The sequence below is a fragment of the Anomalospiza imberbis genome, chromosome 1 (assembly GCF_031753505.1).
Source record: "Anomalospiza imberbis isolate Cuckoo-Finch-1a 21T00152 chromosome 1, ASM3175350v1, whole genome shotgun sequence".
Lineage (NCBI taxonomy): Eukaryota > Metazoa > Chordata > Aves > Passeriformes > Viduidae > Anomalospiza > Anomalospiza imberbis.
Window position 1 is genome coordinate 1,814,530 of NC_089681.1, and position 18,211 is coordinate 1,832,740.

Below are 18,211 nucleotides of genomic sequence, written 5' to 3' on the forward strand. Positions count from 1 at the left end.
GATGTTATTAAAAGTGTGAACCTGCAGTACAGCCTTGAGCACACTGCAGAAAAAGCACTTTTAAAAAAAAGTCTAGACTTGTTTGAACCCTATTAAATCTTTGCTTCACTGGTTCTAAGCCTGTCCAAGTCAACCTGAATGATTATTGTTATTATTAACAGAGTGCAAAGTGGGAAAAGAGAGGATTTTTTATTTAAATAGGTTATTCTGCCTTCAGCTGGCTGTGCTGCAGAGGCCTGGCACCAGTTCATATTACAGGCATTACCAATTCCTTGGAGCTTTTCATGGGAGAAGCTTGCTCTGACATTCTCATTGACTCTTCTCTCCCATCTTTATCACCCATAGATTGGATGATGTCCTCTCACAGCAATAACTGCAGCTTTAGAAGCCATCTACGCACTTCTGTCCTCGTGTTGGGACTTTTCTGTGGGATTTCTGTTTTCTGCTGCTTGCCAAATAAATAATTTTTGTGATTTCAGTGAGACTTTCCTCTCCTTTCCTACCTAATAAAGTCAGCTGTGGCTGTGTAAATCTGTAAGAATTCAGCAGGAAAACCTCAAATAAGAGTACATTAAAATAAAAATATTGTGTCTGATCAAAAAACAATTTCAGCCCATGTTTTGACTGAGAGTGGTTACAGAGTGCAAAAGAAAGGCAGCCAGACTCTGATACTAAACAGTGTGTTAATAAACTTCAACAGATTTTTTTCCATTATTTTTCCCTGGAAACAGCCTCATCCCATGACAAGGAATGCCACAGCTCAACCACACTGCCTGTGAAGAACCTGCTACATTTCCTCGTCCCTGCTCCATACCCATTGTGACTTTAGCCTGAAAAAAAGCTCCCTAAAATGTCTTTTCCACGACTGAAGTGTGCACATCTATTTAATCCTTTTCTGTGCTGCTGCAGCTGTTCCTTATCATCCTTCTGGCATCTTCTCAGAGCCTTTTCCAGGGCCACTAAAGCCTTTTGAGAGGGGACGACAAGCACCAGACACAATATTCAAGCTGCAGGTCCAAAATGCAAATTTCTTCAGTGGCATTATGATGATTTCTGTTTGGTTTTCTATTCCCTCCTTAATAATCCTTAACATTCAATTTCCTCTTTTGATTGCTACAGAACAATGAGCTCATAATTTCATTCAACTGTTCATTATAAGACCCAAATGCCATTCCTGGGCAGCAATAATCAGCTCAGAGCCCATCACCATGCACAGAGTTGGAACTGTTGTTTTCCTTGTGTGCAATGCTTGGATTTAATGCCAGTGATTTCCACCCAATGTTTTATTACCCAGCAATCAAAAATTCTTCATGGGTGGTGTCAGGAAGCTCCAAGTCTGGGCTGATCCACAAGGGAAGGTGGAATGAAACACAAGGGCAACAGCAAGGCAGGTAGAGACTTCTCCTTCACCAGCAGGGTGAAGGAATTTTGTAGAATGATAGAATTATTAAGGTTGGAAAAGGCCTTTAAGATCATTAATCAATCACTAAACCGTGGTCCATCACTAAACCATGTCCCTAAGCACCACATCTACACATATCCTGAACACTTCCAGGGATGGGGATTCCTCCACTTCTCAGGGCAGCCTGTTCCAATGCTTGACCATCCTTTCAGTGAAGAAATTTCCCCCCATTATTCAAATAAAACCTTCCCTGGAGCAAATTGAGGTCCTTTCCCTATATGTGAGATTTTCTGAACAGAATTTACTGCCCCCTCAGTTCTCCCTTGGGGAGAGAGCTGGGGTATGATTCTTTCTGGTCCAAACACTCCTTATTTTCTTTGCTAGTGCAGCCTTATTTAAAGGTGAGTGTTTGAGCCTTGCCCTCTAATCGAGCAGTTTACAGCCTGCCCAGCTGACAGCAATAATTTGGCATCATAAATTTGCAGCTTCTTTCAATGTGTGTGATGTACCAGATCCCAGAGTGTTTCTCCTAAAGTATCTCAGAGATGTTTGCTTTTCATATCAGAGAGTGTTACAGAAAAAAACCTGAATGCTCCCAACTCTTTAACCAAGACAAGTAGAAAATCCTCCCATGTAGCCAGCTAAAGTTATGTATAAATTTATTCCCTAGAAATTTAGCTATTTGAGACAGGTTATATTAAGACTTTTCTAGGTTGGATTCCAGGAACACTTAAAGGAAGGGCTGTGCATGAAGTCTTCTTCTTGATGACATGGCCAGAGGTTGAAATAAAGTCTTCACTTGGAGGCAGACCCATCTGAAAAACTGGAAGGTGGGGTAGTACGGATGCCAAAAATGAAGTACAACTAAAACTTCCCTCAAGTTGCCCAGAGAGATTGTGGAGTCTCCCTCACTGGGGATATTCCAGGAGTTCCTGGATTCAATTCTGTGCCATTTATTCTGGGATGGCCCTGGTTGAGCAGGGCTGTTGGACCAGATGACCCCACTGTGGTCCCTTCCAGCCTCACCCATTCTGTGATTCTGTGTTAACAGGAACACTCTCATCTTTGGTGCAGGGACTCCAGACCAGCTCCAGACAAAGCAGGGCAGGAAAAGGCTTTGGCAAACAGAGACACAAATAATGGTCAGAGCATCTGCCATGAGAAAAAAAAGTGCCAGTGAGATTGGCTTCTATAAAAACCTCATATTGTTCCCACTTTAGCAATAACCCAAGATTCACCCCAGGGGAAGTAGAACAACATTGCCCCAGCACCGTTTAAAGTGCTATTAAAATACTGTTTAAGGGGATTTGGGAGAACAGGTAGGGAAAATATTCTTATCATAGGAAAAGTGCACAAGGAGATGGGCATTTGGAAATGTGCTGAAAGCTGGGTTATTGCAGTGCTGTTACTAATGACTACAATACATCATTTCAACTTGTTGACTTTTCTTTCTTTAATTTCCAGATTATCTGGCTTTGCTTATCCTCCACCCATTCTGGGAGTAAACAGAGACATGTGCCTGAGCTGCAAAAAAGTTACTTTCTGCAGAAATTAGCTTGTGTGGGTTTTTCCTGTTTTTTTCCTGTTTGTTTGTTTGTTCTGTGGTTTGTTGGTTGCTTTTTTTTTTTTTTTTTTTAAGGAAATAAAATGTTTCAGCTTTACCTGCCAGTTTTACCTTTCAATTTCCTTTTTCAATTTCCTTTTGCAATTTCACCTTTGTAATATTTCAATGATTTCAGAAAGTATTATATCTACTCTAGAAATACGAGAAATGCTGGCAAAAGGTAGTTGAAATCTCTTGCATAAAATTCCAGGGGAAGTCTCTGAGAGGTCTCAGAGGAGGAGGTGCTGCTTGGGAGGTCCAGCTCAGAGCACGCAATGTGACTGAAATTATGGGTTCTGACCAGGTTCCAGCAAGAGGGGATTTTTTTCACACCTTACTGAGATCTCAGGCAGAGGAATCTTCTGGGATTGCTTTGGGAAATCTGACTTTCTTTTCCTTTAGAATCACAGAAGCGTTTATGTTGGAAGAGATCTTAAAGATCATCTAGTTCCAAACCCCTGCCATGGGCAGGGACACCTTCCACTATCCCAGGCTCCTCCAAGCCTTATTTGTCATGGTTTGACACTGGCGCAATACCAGCACCTCCATGAAAATGCACTTTCCCAAAAAATTGCTGTGAGATGTGATCAGGAACAGAGCAGGGCAGGCCCAAGCTTAATAACAAAGGAAAAAAAAAAACTCTATTGAACTACTACTACTATAAAAAACACAGACACTAAATCCATGATGAAGACCCTCCAAAACACTCCTCCTCCCACCCAATTTCCAAACAAACCCACAGTGAGACACCACCCAGGATTCCTAATCAAGCTGCCACCCTTTAGATAATCAATACTCAATCCCTCAAAGAAGAGAGAAGTCTCTCTTGCACCACAGACTCCCCCAGGAAACACTATTGCCACCCTTGTGTTTCCATGTCACAGATGGCAACCGCCCAGAGAAAATCTGCCAGTGTGACACTCTCCTTTCCATGTCACAGTGCTCTCACCACCGTGCATGGACAGACTACAGTCCCTCCCCATTTTCCCCCTGGGGCCAAGGGTCCAAGAACAGAGAACATCTTCTTCCTGAAGACAGAGGGCATCACCATTCCCTCCTCAGCTTTCCTCTGTTCTCTTCATTTCTGCGCTGGTGGTTGCTGAAGCAGGTCTCTTTGGTTCACCACTACATCCCACTAAAATGCAGTCTCTGTTGCAGGAGAATTTGGTTCAGTCTATGGTTAACAAGAAAAGTCCAGCCACAAGCCACTCCATCATCTCCTTCCACCCAAAAAATTTCCTCTTCCAACATCTCAGATCCCGGACTGTCTCTCTTCCACTATAAATCAAGGAGGAGTAATATTTTACAAAGCCTTCATTTCCCAGGAAAGGGTTAAAAGTTCAGACTCCCTGGACGGCTGAATTCTCTGTACAGAAGCCAATTCCCAAGGCCAAGGCCGGGCACCCCCCCCCCCCACCCTTCTCCTTCTCCTCCGCCGGCAAAGTTACAGGTGCCATCTAGACTCTCTGTCTCTTCCCTCTGCTGGGGGGGATGACAAAGGCATCTCCGCTTCTCTCCACCCTTCCGTCCACAGGAGCTGGTTTGGTTCCAGTCCTTCAGCCCCCTCAGCTCACCTCAACCAGGCCACATGGCTTCCCCTCCCCTACTCAGCCCATGGCTGGGCAGGGGAGGTCTGCACTGCACTCTGACCGGAACCAAAGAGAGAGCTCCCCTGGGAGTTCTTGCTTTTAACCCCCTGTGTTCTCAGAGGCGTGTCCATACCTTCAGTGGTCACTCCAATATCAGGAGTGGATATTGGTCAGGTGCCAATATCCAAACCTGACCACAGATTGGTTTGACCCAACTTCCTGAGAAAATTCACTTCCATGTCAAACCACAACAGACCTAGCCTTGGACACTTCCCAGGATGGGGCAGCCACAGCTTCTCTGGACAACCTGTGCCAGGGCCTCACCACCCTCACAGGGAAGAATTTATTCCTGTTATCTAATCTAAATCTACCCTTCCAGAAGGATCTTGAAGAAGTTCTGAAATTCACTGCCAGCCTCTGCTGCAATAACTGTGTTCAACTCTTTTTCAGATGAATAGCTCAGGGAAAGATAGGAAAACCCCCCCGAAAACCCCAGGAAAACTCCAGTGGTCTTGGCGAGACTGCCCAAAGTTCCTCTCTAAAATATACAGAAGGTCTCAGTCCATCTGCTATTTTTTCCTTCTTTCCTTTGGAAGACACCTCGGAGGGTTGAAACAGGATCATCTTCAGGGTCCCTTTCCATTCTATGATTTTGTGATTCTTTTTCTCTCACAAGAGCTCTCACTTTTTTTTTTTTTTGTTTCAGGGAGCAGCTCTGTTTTGAAAGGGGCATGAATCACATCCATCAATCTTCAGCAGAAAAATAATCAACAGATGGTTATTTAAAATCACATGGTGCCACTCAGATCAGGAGATGCAGAAAGAAACAAACTCTCTTTCCCTCTTGCTTATACTTTACTGAAGTCAAGTGTTCAGTCGTTTCCAGCCTGGGAGGAAACACATGAAACCACCAGTGCTTTGTGTGTGGTACCAAAATCCGGCCACAAAGCTCCAGCCTCAATCACAAAAAAGCTTCTACCCCTTCTTAAGTAGAAGGTGAAAGACAGGAGTGTTTTCAGACAACACAAAAGGAATACTGAATTGCTGAGGACCAAATAGTTTGATCTCAATATTTGGTGCACAACCTGCAGCTGTTTCTCAAGCTGGCATCTTCTATTCCCAAAAACATCAGCAAGACCACATTCAATTTTAATGCCAACAGATGGGAGGGAGAATCCTCAAATGCATATTAGACATCTCTCTTTGAGGTATTTTAGATGAGCTATTAGGATTATTCTCTTATTATTTAATTTAGTTATGCAATTTTATTATTAATTATATTTTATATAACCATATTATATTTTTATATAATAATATTTAATTATTATATTCTTTTAAATTAGATATTAGGATGAAATCCTTCCCTGTGAGGATGGTGAGGCCCTGGCACAGGTTGCCCAGAGAAGCTATGGCTGCCCCATCCCTGGCAGAGTCCAAGGCCAGGTTGGATGGGTTTTGAAACACTCTGGCCTAGTGGAAGGTGTCCCTGCCCATGGCAGGATGTTGGAATGAGATGATCCTTAAGGTCCCTTTCAACCCAAATCATTCCATGCTTCCAGATATTTTCATCTGGTCTTGAAGTGAGCATCACAGGTACCAACAAACCAACCATCACAGTAAGGTGTTAACTTAGAAAATGGCTGCAAATTCTGACTATTGTTACTTTGGGTAGCTTATTTTTAAACCCCAAACCACTACAAAAGATGGAATTTGTCAAGTTGCCAATGGGCCCTTGCTATCCTGGAGAAAAATGTTTTTGGGGTCTTTTTATGTCAGAGCATCCAAGTCTAGGCAAGTGAATTCATCCTCCATGACAACTAGAAGACACTTGATGCTATTACAACAGTTAAATTTGAACTGTTCAAAAAGTGATGGCCCTTTGGTTGAAAAACTCTTAAGCAGGTGGTAGGATTTGAAATAAGCATTTTTGTCTCATTGGTGTTGGGGGTTTTTTCTGGGAAAAAAATGGAACTGTAGCTATAAAAAAAAATATCTCAAAAATATTTTTTCAAAGTTCTTTTCTGAGCTGATTTCTAAAGAAGGAAGAAGTTCATGGTCTGGAACACAGAGACAAGGTCCTGTAAAAACCTGTCACTGAAATGTTCTTAATGTTGTGTGGAAAAATACAACAATTCCCCCTGACACACACATCAAAATCCCCCCAAAAACCCAAACCAAATCAAACTAGACAGTATCTAGGAGGCCAGAAGAGATCTGTAGAATTGCTTACTTGGGGGAAATAAAGCATGTTCTGGGGATATTTTTGAGCACTTTATTGGGAAAATAATCTTTCCGTTTCCAGCAGATTTCAGAAATCTATGTATGTCCTGCAATTCCATGCCCTTCATTTATTCCATTACACATATGATGGACAAGGAGCACGTCCTGGGTACCTCACTGTACCTTGGACATTTGTTTCAGCCAGAGTTTCTTACCTGAGTATGGAAAATCTTCAAGTTTCAAGTATTTAACCCCCAACCCGCCACCTGCTCTTCAAACAGCTGTGGGGTGAAGACTGAAATTGCAGAGTTCTTCAGAACTTTCCCATCATTTCCATTCTGCTCTCGTGAATGACGTTTTCCTTTCCTTCATGCTTTAATTCCTCCCGGTGACACTCCGCTTCAAAATGCACATTGGAACAGGACAAAAATTCATTCCAGATAATCACTCCCAGTTCCCAAAGCCCACCTGAATCACCCCAACATCAGTGTCTGTCATGAGTAATGCATGGGACGGAACCACACACAGTCTGTTCAAGGCACTGAAACCATGGAAACACTCCTGACGTAAGCTGCTACTTGGGATGATCAGAGCAAATGGTGGCTGAAGGAAGCTTGTCTTGTCTGCCTCTGTTGCCCCAGGCCAGATCATTATAAAATATGAAAGGTTTCAGTTGTCAGACTTGAGCCCCACAAGGTCATTGACAGTTTTGGTTAACAGAAAAATTTAAACAAGTCCAGAAATGGGCAATTGTGGAGTTTCCTCAGTGAAATCTAAACACTTTGAAGAGGGAGCATGGATACTGAGACAAAATTCTTCTCTGGGAGGGTGGTGAGGCCCTGGCACAAGTTGCCCAGAGAAGCGGTGGCTGCCCCATTCCTGGAAGTGTTCAAAGCCAGGTTGGATGAGATGTGGAGTAATCCAGGCTAGTGGAAGGTGTCCCTGCCCATGGCAGGGGGCTGGAATGAGATGGTCTTTAAGGTTCTTTTCAGTACAAACCATTCTGTAACTCTGTGATCTCTGGTCTGACACTGTGGAACCAAACCACCTTCACAACATTCAGCTGACCTTGGAGGCACAGGAAAGAAGTTCTTCCTCATGTCCTTGTAGAAATTCCTGAACATCAGTTCCTGCCAGTTCCTCTTGTCCTGTTGCTGGGCCCCACTGAGCAGAGCCTGGTCCCTCTCTGACACTTCCCTGCAGACACTGGCAAGCAGGGATGAGGTCCCCTCTCAATTGCCTCTTTTCAAAGCTAAAGAACCATGCTCATGATAATTAGACCACTAACAAGCACAGCTTAGATTTAGTTTCCCATTCCTCAAAGTCCCATTCCCCCCAGTCCCAAAATCAATCTTTCCATCCCTTAGGCATCTTGTTTTCCATGCTCAGAACAGAACACCCACTCCCAGTACACCTGATACCTCTCCTATCTATTTGGAAGTGTTTCCTCTGCCCCCTCTACTTTTGGGGCACATTTAAATGATCCAGAGACGCCAGCGCATCTAAAATCTTCATTATTTGGCTTGGAAGCAGCAGCTAAAATTAGTCTGTACTGGGGAAGTGTAGAAAGGAGAGAAACTCAGGGTATATATCCAGTTATTTTACAGCTTCTTGAGTCATCCATGTGGAAGCAGCAGCAGCTGGGTGACACGGAGTGATGCAAACACTGCAGTGGAAAGATCCCAGTGCTAACAACAGCCCACATGCATGGAGGGTCTTTCACTATCCAGCTTCAAAAGGGTTCAGAAAGAAGTAAACACATTCTTGGAGTGCTTTACCCCTTCCGTGATGTGGAAGAAAGGCTGGATGGACAGATTCCCAAAACAGCTGCAGGCTTTAAAGGACATTGCTACTCAACAGTGATGAAAGAAAACCTGGAGTGACATCAAAGCCTGAGTTGGTGAACTCTGGAGCAACTTTTCTCACCTGAGTAGGTCCAGAAGAAGTTGATACAGAGCTTTAAATAAACATTTTTTTAAATGTTCCAAAATCTTCCTCAGCTATGCAGCCTGGTGATGTGTCTGAGCACAGCTGGGAATAGACCCCAAATCTGGATGTGAATCAGTATTTGGTCAATATTCCTTGGTTATGTTTCACTACTTACCTCTTTCTTTACCTTCTCTCATGAGAAGGTAATGTCTGGTGTTCATGAGCACAGCTTGACTTCTGATCTCACTCCAGCAAAGAAATTATGCCAATTTTTAGTGTGTAAAATGTGAGATGAAGCAGAGCAAGACACAACCCTACTAAGTAATGGGCATATCTAGCCATCATCTGAAGTTTCTGGTCCTATGTAGTTATTTAATACCCAAAACTCTCCAAAATTCTTCATTCAGGAGAGGCAGCCAAACAGTGCTGCACATTGCAAATGATTCCAACACAAAGATGTTTTCCAGGTAATTACTGCTATTTAAATTATCCTGCATATACAGCATGAGTGGCAGATATTAAAATGAAGAGATGACTTAATAAGTTCTAGTTATCCAGATGTGTCATTCTTGTAATAAGACAAAAAAAAAAAGTGTGGTTATATTTCAAACTTACCAGGTGTAGAGTAAATAAAATTAGTTTATTATATTTCAAATTCCTTGTAAGCAATATTGCCCCTGCTAGAATTAAGACAAATGACACCAATAAAATAAGCAGATTAGGACATATTGTTTTTAGGTGTTGAATCAAAAGTGTGTGTAACTTGTTGACATGAACATTAAAATCGTCGTGAATGAAAAAATCAACTCCCATTAAAATCTAGTGGAGGGTGTCCCTGCCATGGCAGGGGGGCTGGAACTACATGATTTTTAAGCTCCCTTCAACCCAAACCATTCTATGATTCTATGAAAATGAATTATTAAAGAGGCAAAATCACAGTGAATGAGAATTGCGCAGCTTTGAGGGAATGGAGAAAAGAATTCCTGGTACCTGTATTTCTGTTGAGGCTGCACAGCAAATATTTTTAAAACAGGGATTTCAGCTGCTACTCAGATACACCGTAACTGATCCACTGATAGACCTCAAGCAAAGCAAAGACCCAGGGAGTAATGGCATTTTAAGACTCTCTCTTGCAGCTAGAGCCTAGAATTGATCTTTTTTCATCAGTCATGAACAAAAGAAAAATAGGGATTGCTCCTGCACCTCACAGTTGAGGCTGAAGCTGGGGAATAACCAGACAAGCTGGGTTTATCCCAGTACAATGTGTTTAGATTTATCTCATTGCAAGGTCAGGTTTTAACAAACAATGACAACAATAGACAGGGAAGGGGATTGTGCCTTGCAAAACATGTTCAGCCAGGCAAGCAGAGCCCTGCTAAAATGGGAAATGCAGTCTTGGATATCTGGGCAGGGAAACCCTGAGTGGAGACAATTATTAATGCACCCAGCTCTAAAGCACCGTGTCTGCTCCTGCTGTTCCCCGCTGCAGAAGAGGCTGAGAAATAGGAAAGGGCTCAGGCTGAAAGTCTTCACTGCCATGACCTTAAAAACAAAATGTTTGGAAGAAAAGAGAGATTGGATCATCCATGTTCAGGAGTTGCAAGCAAACCTGCACTCCTCTTTTGGATGAGATGAAGAAATTGTTTTTTTTAGGCAGCTGGATGGGTTATGCAAGACCTAGTGCCAGGTTGTGGATCTGTTTTAGGGATGTTTTGTTAAAACCATGGAAGGAATCAGATGAGTGTCTCATTCAATATATACATGGACATAAAAAGTGAGTTTTCTTCTGCTTTCTCTGTCTGTTTGATGCAATCATGAATGTCAGGGGTAAGAATTTTTAATAGTTTCTTTTGGAAAGCTGGGTGCCCTGTTGAGTGGGATTGAATAATCTTCACATATATCCTTACCCAGATGGATTGTGGTCTCCCCATCCACGGAAGTGTCCAAGGCCAGATTGGATGGGGGTTGGAACTGGATGATCTTGGAAGTTCCTTGTAATCCAAACCAATCTATGATTCTGTACATAAAATAGCAGCATCATTTCCATTTAATGCACTGGTTTAGAATATATATATATACACACACACACACACACACACATATATATACACACATATATATGTGTGTATATATATATATGTGTGTGTGTGTGTGTGTGTGTGTGTGTGTGTATGCAAATGATATTTTCACAAGAATTTTTTTATCTGAGAAAGTTAAGTTTATAGAATATCAACTATTTCACTCAGGGAGAAAATAAGCAATTTTCCCCCAATTTTCTGCAACATCATATTTGGCTTTTATTCAGGATTTTCAGGACTGCTTGGGTTCCCATCTTTTCCAGAGCTGGCAGTTTGGGTTTCAGGCTCCTCAGAGAGCTTCAGACATGCTTGAAAAAGACTTAAAGGGAATCCCTTCACAACTTCCTCTAAACTGAGTGTGAGAATTCCCATTCCACAGGGGATTAGAGCTTCATTCTATCTCAGAATAATTATCTCTAAAAAGAAAACAGAGGGGATTTTCCAGTGGAATTCCCAGGGAGTTCCAGTTTTGAGCCAAATCTATAGATAGACTCGGTTTATTCTGTGATCAGAAATAAACTGTGAATCTTTCTAGCCAGTATGGAGAATCCCTTAAAACTCTGACTTCATACAGAAGTCCACAGAAAGTTAAATCCTTGGCAGAAATCCCACCCTTATTCCAAAAATGTCTGTAGTGAATCCACCCCTTTCTAGATCCCAGCCCTCTCAGGAGGGCAGAGCAGATCTGGCTGACAAAAAAAGTGCATGTGAACACAACTTTCTTCCATTTTCAGTGTATTTCTTGGTTTAACAAAGGTTGTTGCCTCCACATGCAACTTACTCCTTGCCTATAACAAGGATGGCAGTACTGGGATGTCCCATTTGGGCAGGGAAGTGGCTGGATTTGCAATGGGGACTACGAGATGTGGAGAAGAAAGAAGTCAAACTGAGCAGTGCCATCTGCTTCCCAAACTTAGCAAGAAAGAGAATAGAAGCTTAAAATCGTTAAGGCTAAAAAGAACTCTGAGATCACTGAGTCCAAACATTGTGCTCCTAAACCCTCAAGACCTCATGATTTAAGGCCCCTGTTCTGGTCTGAAAGCAAAACCAGCGAGAGACTCCAAGTCAGAAATGCAATTTATTGGGAAAAGGGAAAAGAAACAAAATCCATGCAATAATACAAAAGGAAAAAACCACTGACAGAGTCAGAATACAACCTGACACCCCTTTGGCCAGCATGTTGGTAGCCATCCAAAATGGAGTGTCTGCAGGTCCTCCTGGAGTGTCAGGTGTGGTTCTATCAGAGCAGTGATCCTGTAGAAAGGGTGTAGTCTTTCTCTGAATGTCCAGTAGAAAACCCCAGCTATTTCCACTTGGGAACAAGTGGGAAGGCTGTCTCTGATGTCCCCAAAACCCAGATTATATCCAGTTAGGAATGCTTGGCTGCTCCCTCTGGGTGGAACATCTCACAATGGGATGTTGCAGTTCTTATCAGTCATACAGTTCTTATCATTCAATAGCCCATTATCAGCAGATGTCTCCCCTGAGAGAGGATTGGTTGTGAAAGAGATAAGGAAAACTGCTCACTTAACAGAAAACAACTGCTACACAGATGGCAATAGAAAACATCTTGCTTCTCAATCTGGGATAGGCTTTAAGTTTAAAGAGGGTAGATTTAGGTTAGATATTAGGAAACAATTTTTCACTGTGAGGGTGGTGAGAGACTGGAACAGGTTGTCCAGTGATGCTCTGGGCTCCCAATCCCTAGAAGTGTTCAAGGCCAGTTTGGATGAGGATTGGAGCAAACTGCTCTAATGTAGTGTGTCCCTAACCTTGGCATAGGGGTTGTAACAAGGTGATGTTGAAGGTACCTTCCAACCCAAACCATTCTATGTTCCTATGATTTTATGAATCAAAAACACCACTCATAAGCTCATGAACCCTAACACTTCTGTTCAGAGAGCTTTCTGGGTTGCTGGAGGTGGCTCTTCCATACATCCAGACTGTGTGGTTGAGGGAATAGAGTATGAGCTCTTTCTGCCTGTATTTATAGTTGGTGGGGGAAAAAATTCTCCTCTGAAAACATCCTAGACCAGCACTGTATGTGAGTTTTGAGGCCCATCTCAGGAGATATAGACCCAAGATTATGTAAAGCATCATGCTGGTGTGGCTCTATGCTGCTATTCTCTGTGTTGCCTGTGTGTTGTATGAAAGTCTCCTTCTGTGTGCAGGCATTTCCTGGGACAGTTCAATTCACAGAATCACAGAATAAATAAATGGTTTGGTTGGAAGGGACCTTAGAGAAAAAGCCATTCCATCCCCCTGACATGGGCAGGGACACCTTCCACTAGACCAGTTTGTTCAAAGCCCCATCCAGCCTGGCCCTGAACACTGCCAGGGAGGGGAAGTCCACAACTTCAAATTCCTCTGAGTATCCTGAAGCCCTCTGTACTAAAATTATCACCCTCAATGCCTTCTGTTTCTCAGCCCTTCTCTGAGAGCCTCCAGCCCATTTGTTACCTCCTAGGGAGCTTATTTGTCTCTCTACCTCAGGCAACAACAACTTCTGCTCTCAGTAAAGCCTCGCTCCAGCTCTCAGGTTTCTTCGAAAAGGCGCTGGTAAGGGAAAACCGAAAATCAAATCAGGGCCTCAGTTCACCTCCACAAGAATCCCACCTGGCTGCTTCTCCCTGTGCTGTGATCCACATTAAAAAAATCATGTAATCTTAGAATCAAACCATTCTTTATTCCATGCAGGCAGCGGGCCTGAGTCACGCGGCCATGCCTGTCACAAGCGGCAGAGCCGGCATGGGATGCAGAGGCACAAACCATCCCTCTGTACTGTATGACAATCAACAAAAATTAGCTGCCTAAGGGAACCAGGAAACTCTGCCATGAATGCAGCAGTTAGAGACTGAGCCTATTTATTTAACAGGTGTCCCCTGAGCTGGGATGCCAGGCTCTGTTTGCCAAATTTGTGGAGAGAGGAAGACAGCTTGAATAAATACGGGCAAGAGGAGAACAGTCCTGAAGCCATTTTCTTTGTGGGTTGTTGTGTTGTTCTGTGGGGTTTTTTTTCCCCAGCAACTTTTTATTGTAAGAAAGTCTATCCTAGTTCTTGGCTGGGAGTATTTAGACAGCAGGAGCTGTGCCAAAATCCAGTTTCTCTCCTCGTAGTGGTGCAGAGTCCAGCTCAGCCACAAAGCAAAGTTAGCTCTGCTGGATGGCTTTGTGATTGGTTTGTTTGTTCAGTTTAATTAAAATACAGTATGGGGTACATTTTGGATGAGAACCCATCCCAGGCTGTCAGGGACCAAGAGCCAACAACAGCTGTGCTGAAATGATCTCCTTCCCCATTCCTGTGCAGTGGAAACACAAGTTTCCATGTCTGGTGCTGCAGCAACTGAGAGGCCTTGGATTGTATCCGATGTCACAGCACGAAACATTCCACACAGAGCATCTGGGTGGTCCTCGTTCAAATTTTGGAGTGTTTTCACACAGTCTGGAGGAAAGGGATAGAAAAGGACATAGTGGAACTGCTGTAGGCATTAATTCCAGTACAAAGCCAAGCAGCTCATAAATAGGTTTTCACAGGAGATACAGAATCACGGAATGGGTCAGGCTGGAAGGGACCACAGTGGGGTTGTCTGGTTCAACCTCTGCTCAAGCAGGGCCATCCCAAGGCACAGTGCACAGGATTGTGTCTGCAGATTCACAGAATTCACAGAATTCACAGAATGTCTGGGTTGGAAGAGACGCTCAAGATCATCGAGTCCAACCCATGCCCTAGGACCTCAACTAGATCATGGCATTGAGTGCCATATCCAGTCTTTTTTAAAACACATCCAGGGACAGTGATTCCACCACCTCCCCAGGCAGTCCATTCCAGTATTTTATCACCCTTTCTGTGAAAAACTTTTTCCTAATATCCAACCTATATTTCCCTTGATGCAGCTTGAGACTGTTTCCTCTTGTTCTGTCAGTTGCTGCCTGGTGAAAGAGGTCAACCCCCACCTGACTACAACTACCCTTCAGGAAGTTGTAGAGAGTGATAAGATCACCTCTGAGTCTCCTTTTCTCCAGGCTAAACAACCCCAGCTAGTTCTGGAATGTCTTCACACCCTCTCTGGGATCTGTTCAGTGCTTGGTCACTGCACAGGGAAGAAGTTCTGCCTCTTGACCAAGTGGAAGTTCCTGGGCATCAGCTCCTGCCCATTCCTCTTTTCCCATTGCTGGGCCCCACGGAGCAGAGCCTGCTCAATTCTCTGACCCTTCTCTGTAGATATTTTAGGTACTGATAAGTTCCTCTCTCAGTTGTCTTTTCTCAGGGCTGAACAGGCCCCACTCTCTCAGTCTGCCAGTCTGCACTCATCAGAGAGATACTTCAGTCTTTCAGTCTTTTGGGGATGCTCACAACCCATGTGAATCCTGATCCTCTTTCTGGCATGTCTTCTCAGGGAACTCTTTTCCCATGTATTTCCCATTGCCTTTCAGTCGTGCCAGAAAGCCAGTGCAAGACAGAGGAATCAGACTCATGGAGAGGGGCCTGCAGCAGCCCTGCCTGACAACACAAGCTGAAGGCAGTGAGTAGAGTAAACAATCTGCTCATCTGGCGAAAATTGCACAGAGAACATCCCAGAAAACCACACCAAAAACTCTGTAAGCAGCAGGGGAAAAAAAAACTTTGTCCAACCAGATGTTTTGCTTGAGAAAGGGAGAATTTCCAGACACTGTGGGCTCCTTACAAGCTGTAGCAAATATTTGCCAGCTGCACTGAGAAATAATCTGATAAATAAACAAGATTACATTCTTTTCACTTAGTTTTTTTGTGTACAAGGCACTGCCCCAGCAATATCAGCTACATAAAGCACACATATCTGGCTGATCACAGCCATCTCCAAGCCATTACTTGCTCATTTCAGTCATAAACAGGGTTGACATTCACATCTTACACAGCCAGGGCAGACATCTGGGAGATGTTCATCCCTGTGGCAAGACAGAGATGTGAAGGTCCTGCTCATTCCTCCATCCTCCAGCAGCTGTGAGCTGAATGGGGACCAGTGTGAGCCAAAATCTGCCTCAGGGGTCACTTGGTGGTGGCTGCAGTGATCAGTGTGTGTGACAGAGGGCAGCTCACTCCAACCCTGCACCACAAACATTTGTGGCACCAGGTGACCTATAGCAAAGGGGGATTCAAAGGCATTTTCCATGGTATGAAATGAAGTAAGAGCAGATTTTGCCTTTCAGCTTTGATGGGGACACAAGCTTGAAGGACAGGACTGGATCCCCTCTCTGGAGAGTTTGGAAGAGCCCAGTCCTACTCTTCAGGGGCTGAGTTAATCCACAAATCCATTCCCACTCTGTGTTGCTCTGAGCAACCTCTGCCACCACCTCTGTGGCAGAACATTCTCCTCTCTAATCCCCCAAAACAGCTCCTCATGGGTGACCATGAAATCTTTGTCCACCCTGTTCTGGAAAGAAAGAAGCCAGGAGAGGGAAACTGCACCCTGTGCTCCTGCCAGCTGGAATTAAAGAAATAAAGATTAAATTATTTGTGTTGCCTCTCCAATTTCTACCCTAAAAACCCAGCAAAGCCTGAATTCTTCTTGGACCCTACTGCAGGGAAGAGAAATGAAGATGTCTCCATAGGAATAGAAAGCTAAAATAGCTGTGTTTCATGGACCTGGCTGCAATGACATTGCCAGTCCCAATCCACAATCTAGTAAAGGGCTTTGTAATTAATTCAAGACACCCAAAGTGTTTTCACACAAATTATCAAGCCTACGGGAGAGGTTTGTGACAGCATTACAAATTCATAGGTCTGGGAGAGAACTCAAGAGGTTGCACAGTTTATTTTCCTGTCCCAAAGCAAGACACAGCAATTCTAGGTCACTGTTGATTGATCTTTGGTTAAACTGTTTTTTTTTTTTTTTTCAAGGCTTCCCATGATGGAGATGTTGCAGGCAATTAATCTCAGTATTTTGCAGTCCTGACCATTGGAAAATCTCTCCTGATATCACAGAATCACAAAATTATTTAGATTGGAAAAGATTTCTGAGACTGAGCTCAACTTTTGATCTATCCCCACCTTGTCACCCAGCCCAGAGCTCTGAGTGCCATGTCTATTTGTCCCTTGGACACCTCCAGGGATAAGGACTCCATCACCTCCCTGGGCAGCCCCTTCCAATGCTTAACAACCCTTTCCATGAAGAGATTCTTCCTAATGTCCAACCTGAACCTCGCCTGTCACAATTTGAGGCCGTTTCCTCCTGTCCTGTCCTTCGTTCCCTGGAAGCAGAGCCTGATCCCCCACCCCCAGCTTTCTCCTCCTGTCAGGGAGTTCTGCAGAACCAGAAGGTCCCCCCAAGCCTCCTTTTCTGCAGGCTGAGCCCCTCCACTTCCCTCAGCTGCTCAAACAACCCAACACAGCCCAAAGCAGATTAAACTTTTCCCCTGGATTTCTTCTCCCGTGATAAAACAGCCCTTCATGGATTTGAACAGCACTACCACATTCTGCTCAGCCCTCTGAAGGAGATAATTATTTCAATATTTCCCCACAGGTAGTTTTTCCCTGTTGGCTATTCTTTTGGTTCCCACTAGGTATTCCTGAAGTAGGACATATCTTTCTGGAAATGGAGTGTCCCATTTTACATAATCTCCTCCAAGTGGGGGGTTCCCAGGGGTGAGCAGAGCATCTCTGGTGGGTTGCACAGCTTAGAACTGTGTTCATCTTTCTCATGGCAGACCAATGTGTTGATCTGGGGGCAGGCTGTGATTCATTACAGCCTCCAGGTGTGGGTTTATTTCTTCTTATTTTTTTCTGAGCGCTGATGTCTGATCAGTTGTTCCCAGCCCTGAAATTAATTAGGAAATTACTGAAGTTAAAATTCCTGACTAAGGCCATGCTGGAATGAAAGCAAGCTATAGGGTGAGTGTAGGAACATTTATTCCTTTGCTGTAAATTTTACCATCATGGTCAAGATCTGAATCTTCCTTGTCCAGTCACAGATCTACTGATAATGGGACTTTGGGGGAAAGAGAGAGGGTATAAAGGGAAGTTCATCTTTTCTCAGTGGTTTTGCCAGATTATTCACAATTAGTGACATTGTTTAATCCCAGCCAGCAATTAAACCCCACAGAGCTGCTCATTTACTCCTCTCCAGTGGGAAGGGGTAGAGAATTGGAAAGGCAAAAGTGAGAAAACTTGTGGGTTGGGACAAAGACATTTTAAAAGTTAAAGCAAAAGCCACACACATGCAAGCAGAGTAAGAGAGGGAATTCATTCCTCACTTCCTGTGGCCAGACAAGAGTTCAGCCATGTCCAGGAGAGCAGGGCTCTGCACAAATCCAAACCATAGCCCCACATCAGCTACAATTAAGAAAATTAAATTAACAACCTAAAGCAACACTTTCTCCACCCACTATTCCATAGCATTTACAGCCTGCTCAG

At 43.7% G+C, this 18,211-nt stretch overlaps 2 long non-coding RNA genes across 2 annotated transcripts; one reads left to right on the forward strand and one right to left on the reverse strand.

The window, feature by feature from the left end:
* Positions 1-11,015: 11,015 nt before the first annotated feature.
* On the reverse strand, positions 11,016-15,922 carry LOC137464778 (uncharacterized). The gene is made up of 3 exons (XR_010994429.1): positions 15,707-15,922; positions 13,310-14,263; positions 11,016-11,237 (listed from the first exon to the last, which is right to left on the reverse strand). It is a non-coding gene; the product is annotated as an uncharacterized lncRNA (long non-coding RNA).
* LOC137464823 (uncharacterized) lies at positions 15,161-17,829 on the forward strand. The gene is made up of 2 exons (XR_010994448.1): positions 15,161-15,344; positions 16,700-17,829. It is a non-coding gene; the product is annotated as an uncharacterized lncRNA (long non-coding RNA).
* Positions 17,830-18,211: the final 382 nt, after the last annotated feature.